Here is a 21,851-nt window from a genome sequence, read left to right as displayed (position 1 = left end):
ATGGCATTTTTATGACTTTATCTGAAAAGTCATATAACAAGACTTCCACCACATTTTGTTAGTTAAGCCAGTCACAAACACTGCACAGATTCAATGAAAGGGGATAGACTTGACTTCCAATGGAAAAGTGTCAAAGTTCCACAAGTACATGCAGAATGAGAGGTACTTTTTCAGCCATCTTTGGAACACAAGATTTGTCACTACCTTCATTTGATACAGCAATTCACATCCTTCCCACATACAAAATATACTCTCTTCTTCCCCCAAGACCTCAAACTCACCACACAGCATAAGGCTTGGGCTTGAGGTTCAGGATATTGTCTCCTAAATCATATCCAGGTATGGGTGAGGCTCCTCAAATGCAGTTCCTCAGGTGAAGCTCTTTGAGAATTATTCTTCTCTTTCTGAAAACATAAGAACTAAACACACACACACAACATACAGTTGTGGGACTAGCATAGAGTAAGCACTTTAGACATTCCCGTTCAAAACTAAGAAGTATCCAGTTGTCACTGATCCAAAGCAATTCTAAAATACAGCCAGGAAAACTTTTTCACTTGCTTGGTGAATGCTAAATCCTATTCCTTGGGGTAGTCCTCCAAAGTTCTTGGCTCCTTCTGAACCATCGTTCTTTTTATATTAAAAACAGCCCATTTTGAAGGTAGGTGGTTTTCTCAGCCTAATAGAATTTTTGTGGTAAAAGGTTTCTTTTTATTTTGTAGTATGTCTGGGTTTCTTTAGCCCACTCTGGAAGTATTTATTTTGGGAAATTCTCTTAAAAACACTGTGGATTTTCTATCAAACTTATTGGGCTTTTCTCTGTTAGACAAAAGCCACAACCATAAAATTCTTCACAATAAGGCTTGTCTATCTCTTGTTGATGATGATGTTGGACTAAGCCCTTAGTATTTTTATAAGCCCTGTTGTTAAGTGGAGAGAATCTATGACTTAAGCATGTCCTCAAGATTCTTAGAGACCCTAAGAATCATAGAAAGACTCTAAAAGGTATGGCATTAGATTTTTATTATGTCTGTTAAAAAGACCTTACAATTCTACCCTGGATTTATCTTTAGCCTGAGGCTCTTTCTTACTTTGAGAATTGTTTGAGGTCTAGAGAAACTGGTAAAGTCCTGGCTCCTTTATATAAACATTTCAGATCTTTAGCTTGTCTCTCTCCTCTTGACTTTTCTCATAGACAACAAAAGGGAAACATTTCAATATTGTACCTGGAAATCTACTTATCTAAATCTTTGAGTTCATTAGGTGTATTTATTATTTTCCATATTACTGCAGATGACAGCATTGCAAAACTTCCCACCACTAATTACCAAGGATTTCCCTTCCTCCCACTTCCAATAACATTTTTCTCATATTCTCCTAAGTCCTCACTGTCAGCATCACTTTAGGCTTCTTTGACATTCTCCTGAGGTCTTCTGGGCTCTCATTAAGAGTCTCCCTATGGAAAAAAGTAGGAGGTTCCTTAAAAAAGTAAAAATAGAGCTACCATATGATCTAGCAGTCCCACTCTTTGGCATATATCCAGAGAAAAACATGGTTCAAAAGGATACATGCATCCCAACGTTCATTGCAGCACCATTTACAATAGCCAAGGCGTGGAAGCAACCTAAATGACCATCAACAGATGAATGAATAAAGAAGATGTGGTATATATATACAATGGAATATTACTCAGCCACTAAAAAGAATGAAATAATGCATTTGAAGCAACTTGGATGGACCTGGAGATTATCATACTAAGTGAAATAAGTCAGCCAGGGAAAGACAAATATCATATGATATCGCTTGTATGCAGAATCTAAAAAAATGATACAAATGAACTTATTTATAAAACAGAAACAGACTCATAGACTTCGAGAATGAACTTACGGTTAACGGGGGGGGAAGTTTGAGGGTAGGGATAGATTGGGGGTTTGAGATTGACATGTACCCACTGCTATATTTAAAATAAAATGACTTTTGATAAAAAAAAACTTTAAAAATTATAATGTTAAGAAAAAACAACAGTCTTCCTAAAGCATTTCCAACTTCTGCATATTACTCAGTCCCAAAGCCAATATCAAAAATTTTAGGAATTTTATGGATGTACTTCACTCCTAGGTATATGTTGCATTTTCCAATTTTTGTATAACCACCTCAAAACTTAGTGGCTTAAAATAACAATTGTTTATTTTACTCATGAATCTGATATTTGGTTATAGCTTGACAGGGATGGCTTGTCTCTATTCCACACAGAACCAGCTAGCAAGGCTCAAGTGGGGGATGTAGGATCCACTTTTAAGATGGCTTATTCAATAACTGGCAAGTTGACAGCTCAGTCACCACTATGGGCCAGTGTTTTCAGTTCTTCTCTACATGGACCTCCCCACAGACCACTTGGGCTTCCTCACAATATGGTGGTTGGATTCCAAGATGTAACATCCCAAGAAGTGCATGGCTTTTTTATGAGTTTACCTATAGTTATATCTATTTCCATATCTTAAAAGCAGCCCAAAGGAAAAAGATGCATTATTTTTTTTTTTTTTTTGCAGTACGCAGGCCTCTCACTGTTGTGGCCTCTCCTGTTGCAGAGCACAGGCTCCAGATGCGCAGGCTCAGCAGCCATGGCTCACGGGCCTAGCCGCTCCGCGGCATGTGGGATCTTCCCAGACTGGGGCACGAACCCACGTCCCCTGCATCGGCAGGTGGACTCTCAACCACTGCGCCACCAAGGAAGCCCCTAAGATGCATTATTTTTAAAGGAGAAATAGTTAGACTAATGGTCTATTGATGTTTCAGAAGGAAATCAATAGAAGCTGTATCAGAGTGGAATGACTCTTTAATATAATGATCAATTATTACAAATGTCTCCTTTTTTTCTGCTATCCACTACCTTATCACCCTTGCATTTGATGTATACATTGAGCTAAACTCCAATTCTCATTAAATCCAAATCTCTGCATGTTCCAAGTCTGCAACCACAGCGGCATCCATACAACTAGAGAAAAAACCCACAACTGTGCTGACTGGTCTCACTTTCAACTCACAATCACAGTATCATGCATTAAGCTAAGCTGCTATAACCAAGAAACACAGTAATTAATCATTGGATTAAGTATCATAGAAATGCGTTCTCTCAATCCAGTTTGGCGGAGTGTCACTGCCTCATATGGTCATTCAGACACTCACCGACCCCCCATCTTGTTCTGACACCCCCTGGGGTCTTCTTGTTGTCTGTGTTGACAAAGCTGGGAAGCTTCCATATCAAAAGTCCAGCTGGAAAACAGGGGAAAAGAGTGTGGACTAGTCCATGTCCAATGTTTCTGGCCCAGACTTGGCTGTGGTACACATCTCTTCTCAGAGTTTGTTTCTAAAAACTTAGTAAAATAGCCATATAAAACTAGGAAGGAAGCCACGAACATAGGCCTGGCTGGGTAGTCAAGTCCTTAGATAAGATTCTGTGACTATGGAGGAAAGTGAGAAACTGTTTTGATTGACAGTTTTTAGTCATTGCCACAATTATTAACCTCATATGTATCCTCTGTGTTGCCCGGCAAGCCTGCATTTTCTCTCCCACTGTTTTGGACCATTATGTCACACCTTCATCCTCTCATCACAAATGGACACTCACTCTCAACTCATGGGCTTGCTTCCTACTCTGCTGAGAAATTTGAAGTAGTCAGAAAGGGATTTGCTAAGGCTCCCACTGTTGCATCTGCACACCTATCTTCATGTCTGCCCCCAAGTCACTAGCTTCTCTCCTGCATGAATGATCTGTATTCCCAGCTAACGAAAACTTGTCCACTTTCCACCAGACACCACGCTCTATCACCTACTCAAGGACATCAGTCCAACCATGGTCCCATGTCTCTCCCCCACATCATCAGCTTTCCTCTCTTCTAGATCATTACCAAGCATGCTATTATTTCTCCCATAATATCAAAGTTCCTTTGATATCCTTTCCTCTTCCAACTACCATCAAATTTCTGTCCTTCATTTTACAGCAAAAATGTTAGCTATAATTATACCACCAATTTCTCTCTTCTCATTCTCATTAGAATCAAGTCCAGCCTGGCTCTCACTACACTGCACAAAAACTTCTCTTCTTAGGATCACTAAGCAATTCCATAATATTAAATTCTACAGTTGTTCTCAATCCTCATCTTGCTTGACCATCAATATTCTATGATCTACCTGATAACTTTTTACTCCCCCAAACACTGTCTTCACTAGATTTCCAGGTCTCTACACTCATCTGATTTTCCTGCTACCTCTCAGACCACCCTTTACTGGTTCTTCCCTTCTGCCTGTCATCTATCCCAGTGTTGAATCCTTCACTTTTTCTCATATCTATATACTCTCAATCTCTCGTGATTCTCTTTCAATCTTGTGGAATTATTATCTATGTGCAAAATCTTTCCAATTTATATCTGTAACTTAAATCACTCCTTTGAATTCCAGATTCATATATCTACCTTCCTACCTAAACTTTACTTAAACATCAATAAGTATCTCAGTCTTTACTTGTTCAAACCAAGCTTCTAATATTGATATTTCCCCTAAATCTGCTCTTTCCCCACTCTACTATCCCAGAAAGTGACAACTGCATTCTTCCATTTGTTCAGGCCAAAATACCTTAGTTACCATTGATTACTCCAAGAATTCTGCTGAATCTGCCTTCAAAATAATCAATATATCCGTTCACTTTTCATTACCTCTGTTACTACCACTCAAGTTCAAGCCATTATGATTTCTTGACTAGATTATTTTAATATCAATATCAATCAAAATCTATCAATTTTGTTTTCCTCTTGACCCACTACAATCTCTTATCAACACAGCAGCCAGAGCCTCCTATTGAAATGAAACTCAAATCATGTCATACCTCTGCTCAAAATCTGCCCATGGCTTTCTATTTCCAAATATACTTGCATGGCAGTTCCATCCCTTCCTTTTAGATTTTACTTATTATGTTCCTAGTGAGGACTTACCCCAGACTGAGAGAGAACGTTTTCACCACATCTAAAATTGGATGAAACAAAACCATAAGCTACATAGATGTCACATCCTCTTTCCCTGCTTTACTTTCTACCTTAGCATCTAACAAGTGCACACTGTAGATCAATAAATCTCGGACACTGATATGCCTACAAATTGCCTACAATTGCTAAATTGAAGATTTTGATTCAGCAGGACTGGGTGGAACCAGATATTCTGCACTTCTAAGAAGCTTCCAGCTGAAGCTAAGGCTGCTAGAATGTAGGCCACACAGTGTGAGTTTAAATTTTCTAGTAGTTGCATTTAAAAACTAAATCAGAGACATTAATTTTAGTAACATATTTTAGCTAACCCCATATATCTTAATTATTACTATCATTTCATTTCAACTTGGACTGGCCACATTTAAAGTGCTCGATAGGCATATGTGGCTAGATGCTACCATATTGAAGAGTACAGGTCTAGACTTTACTTAATTTTCCTGCATTTGTCCTTCTCTCCTTCCAGAATGAAAACTACCTAAGGACATAGTTTTTTGTTTCGTTTACTAATGTATCACCCCTGGGCCTGGAAGAGTGTCTGGCCTTAGTGACCCTCAGAAATATTTGTTGAATAAATGGATCGATGAGTATCTTAGTGTGCTGGGAGAAAACTAGATTGGCTCTGTTTTATGTCATTTCCCAGAATCTCCCAGAAAAAATAAACCCGTCACCCACAGTGGTAGCTTATCTTATTGGCCACCTTCCCTTCATTGGCCACATCTTTACTTTGTTCCAAGTAAATTACTTGCACCAGAATCCTTATGTCGGGGTCTGCTTTGGGGGAAACTCAAACCAACACATTGGCTTCAACCTGAGCTCATTCCTCTAAGATTCAGCTGGATGTGGGGCCGTCTTTCTTAGGTTCCCTCCACTGCTGGATGAGGGCCATGATTCTTTCGCAAAAGAGACATGAGACCAAGTTTAATGCTCAGCATAGCTCCACGTCCAGTTGACAATTCCCCATTCTCCTTTTCTACCCACCACCAGATTCAAAGAAAGCAATTTGTTTGCTTTGCCAATAAGTTTGTTAGATAGAAATGACCAAAATATTACCCAAAGCCCATGAACATGCCCGGAAAAGTTAAATGTGAGCTATAGCCCAGAAATTCCTGAGGAGTGACAAGGCTTTCTTTATATTTTGCTTTGGTGTTGACAACTGAGAGAAAATGCACACAAAACAGTCCTTGCAATAATTCAGCCTCAGGCTAGCTGGGGCTGGATAGTACCATTTCTTCTTGAGGGACAGAAACAAAAGGCCTTTTATTGAGGATTACTTCTCCAAAATCAGCATTTTTGAAATGGTGCCCATTCTCATAGTCTCCTTCTCTGAAGCATAAACATTGTAACCACCTCTTTGAATCTCAAGAATTAGGCCATAGGGTCTGGGTACAAATACTGTGTTCCAGTATTAAATGCTAGATCAGATATCGGCTGTAAACCCTGGGGTCTTTCAGTACAGTACAGTATAGGTGTCTGAAGGGGAAACATTTTTTTCCAATGTAACAAATTCTGCAGCTCTGAAATTCTGAGTTCTGGATCAGGTTTGTTTTGATAATGCATACCTCAGCGTCTCCCAAGAAAGTTCCTCCCAGTAGTGAAATGGAAGCTTCAACTGGACTCAGCTACACCAGTCAAAGCCTGCGACTGTGATTCAGTGGACTGTCCATGTTTTATTCCACCACCTTTGACATAAATTGTTTTCTGTCTGTGGCTCAGCTCCAGCTCTGTTCCATAGAAGCCATCCATGTGGGTAAAAAGTGCCCCTTGCACAACAGAGCTGTTCATGCCTTCCGAATGGTGCTGTGCCCGTATCCCTTTTTCTACCGGCAGATTCTTCTCTTAAAGTACAGACAATCATCCCACTTTCTCTCTACAAAAGTAAGTTATGCATCATTGTTGAGTGCTAGGATAAGCCAGGTGACACTGAAAGCCTAGGAAAAGGCAGATGCAAGCTGACTTCTCATGATGGTGCCTGAAATAGTAGGAAAGTGCTGAAACAGAGAAAACTTGAACTTTAAAAATGTAAGCAACAAGTGTCACGTTCCTGCTATTCTTTCAGAAGCAGAAAAGATATTATCTTTGTGAGATGTTTTAGATAAAAACATTTCAACTCACAGGAATAATTCCTCTCCTCATTTTCTCATTTCCAAAATCCTCTCCTCCTACTATATATAAAATAAATAACTAATAAGGACCTACTCTATAGCACAGGGAACTCTACTCAATACTGTGTAATGGCCTATATGGGAAAATAATCTAAAAAAAAAGAGTGGATATATGTATATGCATAACTGATTCACTTTGCTGTACACCTGAAACTAACACAACATTGTAAATCAACTATAATCCAATAAAATTTTTTTTAAAATCCCCTCCCTCACTTCCATCAAGTGTTTGCTCAAATATCCATATGTTATCTTCTCAATGAGGTCTACACTGACCATTTGATTTAAAATTACAAAACCGATTCCTCTCCCTCACCATGCTCTCTCTTTTGCTATACTATTTATCATCTTCTAATATTCTATATAATTTACTTATTATGCATATTATATATCATATTTTAAGCAAGCACCATGAGAAAAGGAATCCTTGTCAGTTTTGTTCAAGCACCTAGAAGAGCATCTGTCCAGATCGGCACTGACTTGATATCCTTGAATGAATATATAAATGAATTAGTGAATTGAGGAATTACAGTGTAGCGGCCACTAATGGAGGCCCTATGGATACAAGGATAACATCATATTAGATCATTCTGGATGGGGGATTGTGAACTCAGATACCTTCAGGGTCCAGGGAGATGCAATCCATGAGTGAAGTAGGCGAGGTATAAAACAATAGAAAATGATGGGATTGAGGGATACCCACCCTTCCTAAAGGCATCACATTCAATTTAGAAAAATTCTCTGCCAAACAAAACACATCTGCAGAGGGTCTGAGCTTCCGCATTACAATCTCTATAATTCTAGGTCTTTTCTAACATACCCATATTTTCTCCCTCCTGCTTTTAATTCTTTCCAAACTTCCTATCTCAGAAAGTCAAAATACTAGAAAATCAGACTCAACTCTAATAAAATTGATGTTCCATTTTAAAGTTATTCCATTTCTGGTTCTAATTAAAAAGAGTTATGATCAAGTATTATTCAAGAGATTTTAAATCTATTTCATGTGTAAAAAACAATAGTTACTTCCCAGTGTCTGCTTTATTGACAAGAGAGGTATATGTGGCGAACCAGTCTAGTCTAACTTCATTTTTCATTTCTAAATTAATGTGTGAACTGGGACCTTTCATTTAACCTCTCTAGATCCCAGTTTACTCATCTATATAAGAAATACTGTGTTCCTTTAATTTTATGATTCTGTATACATTTTACTTTCCCTTATTGCCCTAAGAATAGAAATCTAATATTTTTTAGTTTATGATGCTCAGGAATGCTTTTTATTAAGCTTTATATTAAGCTTTTATATTAATGCTTTGTATTAAGCCATTGTATCAGCCAGCTGTTGCCGTGTGAGAAACAACCACAAAATCTCAGAGGTGTACACCCTTGACTCTGCTGGTTAGTGGGCGAGGTTCTGCTCCACCTGTCTCATGCTGGCTACAAGGGATTGGCAATGACAGCAATATCAGATGGCAAGTCCACCAAGCAAGCATTTTGTAAGCCTCTGTCCACATCACATTTAATAACATGTCTCTGCCCAGGGGAGGCATAAGAATGCACTGCTCAGATATCTTGCTGCAGGGAAATTAACCGACTGAAGGTGTCAGTCGTTGCTCTTGTGCGTTCACCTCCATATTCGTGATGGGGCCACATTTCCCTTGGGCTACTCCCGGCCAATGACTGAGATCAGGAATAAAGTGTGCCAATGCAGCTCCATTCCTGCAAGATGCAGCACTCCTTAACTGGGTGACTTTGGCTTGAAGATTTCCCATGAGTCTGGCCAAAGCTCTCCTTGGACTGCCCTGCAGTCCATCTCTTCTCCAACCTTCTTCTTTCTCCCTGTCCTGCTCCAGCCAGGTCTGCACTTGGGTCTACAATCTTCCCACCTTCTCAGCTCCATACCCTTTATTCTTCCAAGCACGTCACCTGGTCAATGTCAAAAGCAAGGGCTGGAAAATTAACTTCTCTCCACTGTAAAGCTATGTCAGGTATGCAGATGTGTAATGCTCCAACAGAGGAATGAAACGTGGGAACCAATTGTTCAATTTACTACAGTAAAAAAATGAAGGTGTTATGTTTAAAAAAAGAAAGGAAATTATAAAAAAATGTTGTAGGCAGAATCCAAAAACATCCCCAAGATTCCCACCTCCTGATATACACACCCTGAAACATCCCCTGCCCTTTAAGTGCTGTCAGGACTTTTGAATGTGATGGGATTTCATTTCCATGATTAGGTTGCTAATCAGTGACTTTGAGTTAATCAAAAGGCAGATTATCCTGGATGCTCCTGACCTAAACAAGCGAGTCCTAACAAGAGGAACTCAGAGAGATTGTCCTGCTGGCTTTGAAGAAGTAAGCGGCCATGTGGGAGAGGGCCACATGGCAATGACTTGAGAGTGGTCCCCATCAATAACCAGCTGAAAAACCAGTACCTCAACCCTACAGCTGCAAGAAACTGAATTCTACCGACAACTCATGAGCTTAGAAGAAGAACCCAAGTTTGCAGCTCACACAAGTTTGCAGGTCCAGCCAGAACCTTGATTTAAGCCTGTTTAGACACCAAGCTGAGGATCCAGTTTAACCTGAACCCAGCCTCCTGATACATGGAGACTGTGAGATAGTAAATGGCTGTTGTTTTAAGCTGCTAAGTTTGTAATAATTCATTATGCAGCAATAGAACTTTAATACAAAAAGACATTATGAACTCAATGGGCATGGCATGGCAACATTTATCAAAATTACAGAAGCCCTTCAATAATTAGTAAATGATTTGTATCTTAAAGCACCTTGACACAAAAGGAAACAGTAGTTGATGAATCACACCTTGAGCTCCTGTATGCCCTGCCTCCACTGAGCCCTCCTGTTAGCTGTGACTCCTTTTCCCTAGCTGGCTCCCCTTCCCATCATCTTTAGCAGCCCCCCTGCTCCCCTCACAAACATACAGTCTCACCGTGTCCCCTTCAGTTTCAGATGACATCACCATCTAATTTCAGCCACATGGAGCAATAAACTCCATTTGCGTTTATGCCACTTTGATTTAGGTTTTCCCTTTCTTGGAATAACAGATTCCTACTGAACAAATCTCTTCCAGCAGTTATCCTTTCTCTCTCTATTTCCCTTTGCAGTCAGTGTCTGGAAAACTTTGCTCCATTTTCCTACGCTTTCATACATTCTTAGCTCAGTGGGGTCTGAGGCCCTCCCCACCCCTCCAGAGGCACTGCTGCTGTCAAATTCCCTAAATACCTCTATTCTTGGTGCAATGGTCACCGCTCAAACTCACTTTGCTTGATATTTCAGCAGCATTTGACCACTCTGTTCTATGGAAATATGCTCCGTAGGCTTTTATTTTTCTTCTCTGATAATTCTCTCTTTGTAAAGTTTTTGGACCTTTCATTCTCTGCTCTTCCCTGAAACGATGATATTCTGGGGTGATGGCTTGGGCCAGAACCCTGAAAGTTATGCTTGATTCTATCCTATTCCTCGTTCCTCGAAACTAATCATTTATCAAGTTCTGTGAAGCCTACTTCCAAAATAGCTCCTCAATCTGCCTATTTATTTCCCTTCTAAATGCCACCACCACCATCCAGGCCATCACCATCCTTGTGCATAGTCAAATAGCAGTCCCCTCTCAGGCCTAGCTGCTGCCTCTGTTCTTACCTCTTCCCTTCCCTTCCCACAAACCCATTATCCTCTCTGCAGATTGATCCATCTTTCTAAAATGCAAATCTGTCTCTATCACTGCACTGCTTGAAACACTTCAGCAACTCCCCACTGCTCTCACAGGAAACGTCACACAGCTCTCAGGGTCTCTGGTGATCTGATTTCCCTTCCCGCCCCTTACCTTTCCAGCTTTACTCCTTGCTTTGCTGTCCTTCCCATAGTCTAAACACCAGCCATTCTCTGGTTTCCAGAATATGCTATTCTCTCTCCTGCTTTATTTCTTCCAGGAGGAATCATTTTCTACCCTTGCTCCTACTAGCTTCCTCCTCTGGGGTTTATTCCTAATCTCTACACTCTGGGTGTGTGCCCCTCTGGTGTGCTCTAACATGGTGACAACACTCTCTCAGCACTTCTCATTCTCTCTTAACTGATAATTACTTACTTCCATCCTCCACCAGAGTGTCACCTCCATGAGAGCAAGCACCATGAGAGTCTTCCCCGCCACTGCACCCCCAGCATCCAGCACAGTGCCTGGTACATGATAGATGCTCAAGACATTATTGTTGACTGAATATTGAATGAATGAGTGAGTGCTATGTGAGTGGGGCACATACATTTGTACTAGTCTTACTCCTCTGAGTTCCTGTATCTCTATCCTAGAAACTATGCCCTGCTTGTTGTGTGGTGAGGGACCTCTGTTGGCATTGGCTGGACACCCCGCAGCTCCTGAGGATGCCAGACAGAGCTCCTTCGGCAGAGGCAGGGCAGATGCAGGTGCTGAAACCCTTACTACCATTCTCTGTCATTGAATTCCTCAAGCCCTGATCCCCTCCCACAAAGCAGAAAGGTCCAGCTTTCTACCCACCCTCTATTGTATGTAAATTAACTTTATGTCCTGTTCCACTAAAATTTTGCCTTTAGATCAAGAGTTCTTACAGATACCCATGACCACGTATAAAATTGGTAAACAACAAGGATTTACTGTATAGCACAGGGAACTATATTCAATATCTTGCAGTAACCTATAATGGAAAATAATATTTTAAAAGAATATATATAAAAAAACCAAATCACTGCTGGCTGCACACCTGAAACTAACACAATATTGTAAATCAACTATACTTCAAAAACAAAAAAACCCAAAAAACAAAAAAAGCAAAAACCCAATTAAAAATGTTTCTTTTTTTTTTAATTAAAAAAAAAAGAATTTTTAACCTGGGTCTGCAGATTTAAAGAATTCAGGGATTCTATGAATTTAAATGTGGGAAAATCTTTATTTTCACCAATGTTTAACTGGAATCTAACATTTCCTGCAGGATAAATGCAGGAAACAAACCACAGTCGTATTTGAAAAATGTGTGACGTTGTTACCAAAAATAACACATCACATATGCTTTTATATCACATTATAGATGTTACAGATACCTCAATATCAATATCTATGCTCATCACTATTTTAAAATGACAATGTCACTAGACCCACCATTAGATCTTGTCATCTAATTCATTAATAAAGAAGCATACATACTATTCTGTAAGACATATGTCATTCCTTACACTTTTGGTAACTGTATTTCAAGAAAGTTGTAATTTTATAATAAATGTATTACATTTTATGCTTTAAAAGTATTCTTAGAAGTTGTCCATGGTCTTCTCCAGACTGCCAAGGGGGGTCCATGGCGTAAAAAATAGTTAAACACTCTGACTGTATATTCTAAAAACAAACAAACAGAAAAGCACTTAATATTTCTCTCAAAAAGCCCTTGAAAACAGGCTTTGCCTTTCTCTTTCACAACTATTGTCTCTGAAAGTGACTTTGAATCTATTTTGGAATTGTGAAGCTTTTAACTCATTCTCTTTGCACTTTTGGTATAATCATAATCTCCCATGTGCAGTGGAGGTCTCTGACTGAATTGGGAGAGGGTCAAGTATAACAAAATATGAAAAAGAAAAGTGTGTCAGTTAGCATCATGGAATATTATTTGCCTAAAAGTGCTCGGTAATGAAGGATAAGAGGATGCTTGGCACTTGAAATATGACCCAAAAGACTAGTTCTCCCTGGGACCCACATCCCCTCCTAGTCAGGGATAAAAACCTGCCATGTGTCTGAGCAATGAAGTTTAGCAGGAATAGGAAAGACTCCATGGCTTTTGCAACATTACAGTCATCAGTGACCTGGAGTGGACACCACAGGTACACTTCAGCCACCCTCCCAGCAGAACTCAGACTACAAATGATCACACATCTGTCATGGCATCACCCTGGAAACACAACTTCCAGGTGAGTTTGTCCCCTGGTGAGAGATGTCCCCTTCCTACCTTCCCTGTCCAGCCAACCACTTCCCAAAAGCTCAACTGTCTTATCGATGGTCATGATCACAGTCATTAAGTAGGTGACACTCCACAGTTACAGTCACTATGCCACACCATCCCCTCTGCCCCTGCTTGGCTAATGAGAGAAATTCGGTAGTTATTTCAGGTTTTTGCAGGAAACAACTGAAGAGCCAGAATGCGATGCCCTTCAAACCCATTTTACTTTTCATTTTTCTCTCTTTGTGTTATTTCCCATTCAGACATCTGCAGTGGTCCTAGAAACTCATGCATTTATGATATCATTCATGTTTTGAAAAGCAAGTACATCTTTTCCCAGATGTCATTTTGTATAAAGATTGTTCTTCTTCTGTACCAGTTCAAATAAACCAAGTCATGGGTCTAATTTGAATGAAGGCACAGACCTCACTCTGTCATATGCCAGCTGTTGTGAATAAATATTGTGACAGCCTGGACACACGATATGTCTTGAGGCTGGTAGGACCAAGGCAGACTTCCACCCAAGAAGGCAGAGCCCAAACCATAGTGTTGGCACACTGCCTTGCTCTTCCCCCAAGACCTCTGTCAAACCATTTGGAGGAAACATTAATTTGCAATCTATCACAGGAACTTGGAATCAAACGAAGGGCTCATGTAAATACCCATGATTATGCATAATCATTTAATTCAAAACCCTGAGATGTACAAAAGTGTCTACAGCACACCCTGGGGATTATCATTTTACCTAGAAAGACCTAGTATGTTATTCTGGCCTCTGAAATCATAGGTGGGGTAACTTGACTATCAGGATTCATCTTAGAAGTAGAAAAACTTTATCATAAAATAATAAATTCTTGGAGTAGAATTGAGAGATCACAGTGGGGGTGTTTTTCCACAGAACTACCTTGCCATTCCTTGTATTACAAAATGTAGTCAAAAGTCTATTTCTGCTCCTTAAAATGAGCTATTATGTCCACCCTATCCAATTGCTCAGCATCTATGAAGACAAGTCTGCCCTGACCACACTGAACCTCAGCATCCTTCTCAACATCATGTTCCTGGAAGCTACTATTTTGATTCAGAGCTGGCACAGGAGAGAAAACTTCTCTTCTCTGCATTAGGATTTTGTAAGTGAGAGGAAATTGAATGTAGAAAAAGGTCAAAGAAAGAAGCTTTTGCCCATCACCATTTATCAAAGTCCTGATGGCCTAAAGACCATCTCAATATTTATACTTTCTTTAAAATTTTTCTTGAGCTTCTCAGCTTAAGAACTCAGTCCCAAAATATGTAACATTCTGTAATGTTTGGCCCATACCATTCAATGGCACATATGCAAAATGCCAATTTGTAGAGTAATTATGTGAACATTTATTATGTACAAGGCTCTGGGTGTACAAAAATGCAATGTCAAAATCCCTGTCCTTGGGTTGCTCACAGACATAACTAACTATCAAAAAATGTCTTAAGTATAACAATGTGTTTCCTAAACAATCCATTTCTTTATACTACCATAACTATACATGGTTATATATATAGACAGAAATTTAAAATCAGAACCAGAGAAAATATATACATGAAAATAGGGCAATCAAGATCTGGGGGATGGAGATGAAGGAGAATAAAATAAAATATATAACTCCACATGAAAAGCACCCAGATTAGGGCAAGAGTAAAAAGGCATTTAAGCAGCTAGATAATGTGTGAAGGTTATATTTTGAAGGCAATGAAGCGTCATAGAAGTTTTGATGTATGAAATTAGGAGGATCACTTTTTATTTCCAAGTTTGGCAGCATACTATAAATTCTGACTTAATCAAGGGATGAGGTCAAGATAGCAGAGTAGGAGGACACCGAACTCACCTGCCTCTAAAAACACATCAAAAATACATCTACATGTGGACCAATCCTCACTGGAAACTAACTGGAGAAGCAGAAAGTCTACTGTACAACCAAAGCTGTAAGAAATATCTAAAAGGCATCAGGTACAAAGGGAAGAGAAGTGATCAGGTTGGGACTTGTGCCCCTGGGAGGGAACTCAGAAGAGGAGGGGCATTACATGGGCAGAGACCCTCCCTTGGGAGTGAGTGAGTGGTTCAAGCCCTTGAGCTCAACATCAGGAAGACAAGTCCCCTTGGCTGGTTAAAGGGCCTGTGGGACTAATAGGGAAACCTAGGCTCCACCCATGAGGAATTCACACATTCTTGCTTACCCCTGAAACAGGGTGGAGAGGGCAGATTGAAACTGCATGAGACACTGGTCAGTTTCCTGAGACTACCCTTGTATGAACCCCAGCCTGAACTGATTGCTAACTCTGGCCCTTCTGGCTTCACAGCATAACTCCACATTGGGCGAGGGCTGCAGTGGCTGAGGGTGGAGCTCTGATGTGAAGGACAAAGGTGGCTCAGACCCAGAGTGAAAAATGGAAATCACAAAATTAGAATAGCTAAAAGAAAAACAAATTTTAAAAATGAGAACAGTTTAAGAGATCTCTAGAACAATATCAAGTGTCCCAACATTCACATTATAGGGGTCCCAGAAGGAGAAGACAGAGAGAAAAGGGTTGAAAATTTTATATTATAAAATTATGGATGGAAACTTTCTGAACCTGGAGAAGGAAACAGATATCCAGGTACAGCAATAACAGAGGGTCCCAAAAAAGATGAACCCAAACAGACCCATGTCAAGATATAGCATAATTAAAATGGTAAAATTTAAAGATAAAAAGAGAAGTCTAAAGGTGGCAAGAGAAAAACAAAGAGTCATATACAAGGAAATCCCCATAAGGCTGTCAGCTGATTTCTCTGCAGAAATTTTGCAGGCCAGAAAGGAGTGGCATAATATATTTAAAGTACTGAAAGGGAAAAACCTGCAACCTAGGATACTCTACCCAGCAAGATTATCATTTAGAATTAAAGGAGAGATTTAAAAACTTCTCAGAAAAGCAAAAACTAAAAGAATTCATCAATACAAAACCCGTCCTAAAAGAAATATTAAAGGGTCTTCTCTAAGTGAAAAAGAAAAGGCTATAACAAGAAGTAAGTATCTCTGAGAAAGTAAAAACCCCAATGATAAAGGTAAATATATAGTAAAGGCTGATGATCAACCACTTAAATAAGCTACTATAAAGATTAAGGACAAAAAATTGTAAAATCACCTGTAACTACAATAATCAGTAAAAGGATAAACATGAAGATGTAAAAATATGGCATCAAAAACACAAAATGAAGGGGAGGGGAGTAAAAGATTTGGATCTTTTAGAATGTGTTTGAACTTAAATGACTACCAGTTTAAACAAATACATATAGTTATAGGTCAACATATATGAACCACATGGTAACCACAAATCAAAAACCTACAATAAATACACAAAAACTAGACAGAAAGAAACACAAGTATACCACTAAAGAAACTCATCAAACCACAGGGAAGAAACTAAAAGAAAAAGAAAAAACAGAGGAGAACTACAAAAACAACCAGAAAAAAAGTAACAAAATGGCAATAAGTGCATACCTATCAAGAATCACTTTTAATTACAGCAGACTAAATGCTCCAATGAAAAGACATAGGGTGGTTTATTGTATACGTAAAACAAGACTTATCTATTTGCTGGTTACACAAGACTCACTTCAGAGTTAAAGACATAAACAGACTGAAAATCAGGAAATTGAAAAATATATCATGAAAACAGCAATAACAAGAAAGCAGGGGTAGCAATATTGACATCAGACAAAATAGACTTTAAAATAAGTATGAAAGACAAATAAGGGCATAATAATATTGATGAAAAGATCAATACAAGAAAAGAATATAATACTCATTAACATATATGCACCTAATACAAGAATACCTAAATATATTAAGGACATATTAACAGTTATAAAGAGAGAAACAGACAGTGGTACAATAATAGTAAAGGACTTTAACAGTTGACTCACATCAATGGACAGATCATCCAGACAGAAAATTAATAAGGAAACAGCAGTCTTAAATGACACATTAGACCATTTGAACTACAAGACATTCCATCCAAAACCAAGAGAATACACATTCTTTTCAAGTGCACATAGAATGATCTCCAGGATAGAACACGATAGGCCACAAAACAAGTCTCAACAAATTTAAGAGGGTAGGAATTATATCAAGCATTTTTTCCAACCACAACAATATGAAACTAAAAATCAGTTACAGGAAGAAAAAAGAGAAAAGCACAAACACTTGAAGACCAAACAACATGCTATTAAAAAACCAATGGGTAGATGAAGAAATCAAAGAGGAAATCAGAAAATACCTCAAGACAAGTGAAAATGGAAGCACAACATTCTAAAATCAACAGGATGCAGCAAAAGCAGTTCTAAGAGGGACGTTTATAGCAATACAGAAACAAGAAACCTCAAGAAACAAGAAAATCTCAACTAAACTACCATCTAAAGGAATTAGAAATCAAAGAACAAAGCCAAAGTCAGCTTAAGTAAGGAAATATTAAAGATCAGAGAGGAAATAAATAAAATAGAGGCAAAAAATCAATAGAAAAAATCAATGAAAGTGAGAGCTGGTTTTTGATAGATAAATAAAATTGATAAGCCTTTGTCCAGGCTCATCAAGGAAAAAAGAAAGTCCCCAAATAAATAAAAGAAGAAATGAAAGAAGAGAAATTAAACTGATATCACAGAGACACAAAAAAATTATAAGAGAAAATTGCCAACAGTTATATGCAAACAAATTGGACAGTCTAGAAGAAATGGATAAATTTCTAGAAACATACAATGTTCCAAGACTGAATCAGGAAGAAGTAGACAATCTGAACAGTGTGATCACTAGTAGTGAATATGAATTTGTAACTAAAAAAAACTCTCCCAACAAACAAAAGTCCAGGAACAGGCAGCTTCACATGGGAATTCTACCAAATATATAAGGAAAAGCTGATACCTATCCTTCCCAAACTATTCCAAGAATATTGAGGAGGGAGGAACCATCTCAAACCCATTCTATGAGACCAGCATTAACCTGATACCAAAAACAAAGACAAAACAAAATAAGAAAATTACAGAACAATACCTCTAATGAACATAGATACAAAAATCCTTAACAAAATATTAGCAAACAATACAACAATATATATAAAGATCATAAACCATGATCCAGGCAAGGGAAATGAAAGCAAAAATAAACAAACAGGACCTGATCAAACTTAAAAGCTTTTGCACAGCAAAAACCATCAACAAAACAAAAAAGCAACCTACTGAATGGGAGAAGATACTTGCAAAAGGTATAACTGATAAGTGATTAATATCCAAAACATATAAAGAGCTCATACAACTCAATATTAAAAAAAAACTCAATTAAAAAGTGAGCAGAGCACCTGAATAGACATTTTTTAAAAGAAGACATACAGAAGGCCAACAGACACATGAAATGATGCTCAACATCACTAATCATCAGGGAAATGCAAATCAAAACTACAATGAAATATCACCTCACACCTGTCAGAAGGGCTATCATCAAAAAGACAACAAATAACAAATGTTGGCAAAGATATGGGGAAAAGGGAACCCTAGTATGCTGTTGGTGGGAAGGTAAATTGGTGCATATACTATGGAAGACAGTATGGAAATTCCTCACAATATTAAAAATAGAACTACCATATGATTCAGAAATTCCATTTGGGCATATATTTGAAGAAATTGGAAAAGATACAGGCATCCCAGTGTTCATAGCAGCATTATTTACAATAACCAAGGTATGGAAGTAACCTAAGTGTCCATCAACAGATAAATGGATAAAGAAGATATGATATACATATTCAATGGAATATTAGTCATAAAAAAGTGAAATTTGCAGCAATATGGATGGATATACAAGATATTATGCTTAGTGAAATAAGTCAGACAGCAAAAGACAAATACTGAATCTTTTCACTTATATGTGGAATCTAAAGAATAAAACAAATGAACAAATATAACAAAACAGAAACAGGCTCAAAGACACTGAGAACAGACTAGCAGTTATGAGTGGGGAGAGGGGTGGAGGAGGGGCAAGACAGGGGAAGGCGATTAAGAGGTACAAACTACTAGGCACAAAATAACTAAGATACAAGGATGTGACGTACAGCACAGGGAATATAGCTAATATTTGATAATAACTTTAAACAGAGTATAACCTATAAAACATAGAATCATGATGTCATAACCTGAAACTGTACACCATGTAATGAATTCTAATATTTTATATTCTATTTAGAAAAATTCCCTAGCTATAACACATGAAAATGACTGTATGACCCACTTGTGACTGTGACAGTTATTTTGAAACACGTAGCTTTAAGTCAATTGATATGTGAACAGCAAGATGAAACAGACATCAAGTGAAGGCAAATGAAGAGATCACATAAGTCTGGAGTTAGCCAAGTTAAAATTAAATAAAGTTTAATTAAACTTTTGAAATTTATTTAAAGCAAATTTTAATAGTTTAAATTATTAATGTTTTAAGCAAATACTACTAAATATTAATATTTACTATTTTGAAGGAATTATAAATAATTTAATTATTTAAATAAAAATTCAAGTGAAATATATTTAAATCAAACCAATATTTTCTATAGCAATGTCTAATCATAAATAATTTCATGGGTGCTAGAGTAATACTCTCTTCATTCACTAAAATAATTGTTATTATTATTTCATTTCAACCTACATAACAAAACACATTTCAATATGGATGCTCTAAACTTGCCCGTAGATTATCTTTCTTTGAAGAAAGTGTCAGTACACACAGCCAAGCTCCTAAGTGTCTAAATGAAGTGTCCTTTTCCAGGTAGGAAAATGGCTTCCTCTCGTCAATTACTCTATTATTTGTGACAAGCCATGATTTTCTACCTGTGGTAAGAAGGAACAATGCATGGTCTCCAAGGGTCCCAAATCTCTCACTTCTAATAATTCCCAAGAGATACACAAATGAATAAAACCCTTAGAGAAAATTAAATTGATTTTTATGGATTGCAAGTATACAAAATAGTGTCAGAGCCATTTGGGACTTTGCACAATTATCCTAGCTCTCTCCTTCCAGGCACATGTGGAAATGCACCAGCTACTTGAAGTACAGCCTTGTGACCTGAAATCTGAACCGAAGAATTGGTATGTGAAAGTCCAGCCTGGCTCAGAGAGGAAAGACTGTGTCAGTGTGGGGACAGAATCCCCAAACATCCCTCAATGGGGCAGGAAATAAACCTTTGTTATTCTAAATCACTGAGATTTGGGGATTGCTTTTTATCTCAGCATAACCTCATTCACATGGTTATCTATAGAAGTGATAAAGAAACATTTTGTGTGAAAATATTTCCTGTCTCTGTCCAGATCCCCGTCAAATAAATTTTCTCTTTTCTGAAGTGTTTGAAGCCATAGAATTTAATAAAGGAGCTTTTAAAGAAGTGATTTCACTTAGCCCATCAAAAATTACACAGAAATCCTCTTGTAAATAACATATCTCATCTTACAGTTCAATCTCCAACGAGAAAGAAAATGTGTATCAGAACAGCACCTCATTTAGGTTTTACAAAGCAAAACTTTCTAACCCTTATGTCATCAAGCTGACCACCTTTTGGCTGTTTACACTCAAGAAGAAAGACTGGACCATCTTGGTTCATTTGGAAAGAGTAAATGTCTCTGGGCCTTGTCCACTAACCAGCTGGGAGTCACCAGGCAGAGCTCTTCTTCGTTTGCAAGGCGTCCTACCAGATTAAATATGTACCATGCCATATCACATTCAAAGATTTTTAAAATACATTCTTTAAATGATTCCGTACCAAACCAAATACCAAATTGCAAGCAAAATTTAAAGAGCTAAAACAGTTGCAAAGTACCACCACATTAAAAGTTTCAGTTAAATAAATGAACTCATCTTAAAGCTAGAAAATGTAATTAGTGTTTTCCCTTTCCTAGCAGTGAAGAAACCACCCTCCAGATTCCAAAGAACCTAAAACCTCCAAAAGCTATATATATATATATAAATTAATATATATATAATTTTATATATATTATATATATATATATATAAATTAATACTGGCTGTCTGTGCTGGACAATTCTTTCCATCAATTCAAATGTGTACCAAGAATGGCTAAAAAATGTACCAAGTGCTCACATCCCTTACCAAAATTGTCTCAGTATCTTGTACATATGCTATTGAGGAGAAATCTGTCGTATATACTCATAAGCAAAGACTATGGTTGTGTGTATTCTGGGAAAACAAAAGACTTTATACATTCTCCCTCTTTAAAAAAGAAAAGAATAGATGTCATGGCAACTCACAAAATTGTCTAAACTAGTGATATGTATCACCTACATTAAATTAATTACTAGGGTTCATAATTTTGTTATGCTTGGAACGTCCAAGACTAAGCTGTTTCATCTTGGAGATAAAAGGCAATGAGTGATGTATGTTGATATCTTTCTAAAAAGGAAGCACATTATCTTGATTACATAATGCCCTTGGTCTTTACAAAGGCTGTACAACCTCTTTGGGACCATTGAAAGCTATGTACACACAGAATTTGTAATTACAAGGAGGTCTGTCTGAACTGGAAAACCTGGTTGAATCTGAGGATATAGAAAAATGTCTCAAGTGCCTTTCTGAAGGTCTTGGCTCCCCAAAAACCCCAAGTGCAATTGCCCAACCACTTTCACCCTTAAC

The sequence above is a fragment of the Stenella coeruleoalba genome, assembly GCF_951394435.1.
Source record: "Stenella coeruleoalba genome assembly, chromosome: 3".
Classification (NCBI taxonomy): Eukaryota; Metazoa; Chordata; class Mammalia; order Artiodactyla; family Delphinidae; genus Stenella; species Stenella coeruleoalba.
The sequence above is the reverse complement of the archived record's forward strand: the minus strand, read 5'-3'. Positions refer to the sequence as shown.